The sequence below is a fragment of the Prunus dulcis genome, chromosome 4, assembly GCF_902201215.1.
Source record: "Prunus dulcis chromosome 4, ALMONDv2, whole genome shotgun sequence".
Taxonomy (NCBI): Eukaryota; Viridiplantae; Streptophyta; class Magnoliopsida; order Rosales; family Rosaceae; genus Prunus; species Prunus dulcis.
The window spans coordinates 11,312,535-11,313,302 of record NC_047653.1 but is presented as its reverse complement, the minus strand read 5'-3'; positions in this window follow the sequence as shown (position 1 = coordinate 11,313,302).

The window sequence follows — 768 nt, the reverse complement described above, 5'->3', positions numbered from 1 at the left end:
AAACCCAGTTTAGGTTCCAAAAATGTACCAAATACAAAACATCCCTTACAAAACAACCACACTAAGTTTCAGCCCAAAGACTTAAAAAACACATCTAATAAACCATTCATAAAACGCATCTAACATGTTGACAAAACACATCCAACTACTTCAAAAAAGACATCCTCCTAGTTCTCTTCAAAACATCCATGGTCTAAGCTTCTTGGCAGGAGACTTGAATCTCTTTATGTCAGCAATGTTGGGTGGTTGTGATGATGATGATGATGATGATGATGATGTAGCTCCAGTGTAAAAGAGTGGTTGTGATGATGATGATGATGATGGGAGTGGTGGTGATGATGATGGCTTGTTTGGCATTTTTGTTGTCCCATTTCCAACCTAAAATAAAATGGAACCATATTAACTAACCAAAGAATAGGAATTAAATTTGAACCAAATTAACCAACCAAAGTAGCATGACAGAGTTGTCACTTCCATTTCCTCTTCCATTTGGCATTTGTCCTCTCCCATTTCCTCTCCCTCTTCCTGTAGTAGTACATCTACCTCTAGTTGGGTTGGGCTGATTAGGTTGGGCCTAAAAAACAAAAATAAACAAAAATAAACTAAACAATAACAAAAAGAAGGGTCAAATGTTCCTTGGTTGGGCCTAAAGAACAAAAAGAAATTAAACTACAGAGATTGTAACTTAAATACCTGAGCTGCCCCTTGGACTGTAGAAGAGCAAAATGTTCCTTGATTGGGCTGATTAGGAAGGGCCTAAAAAAACAA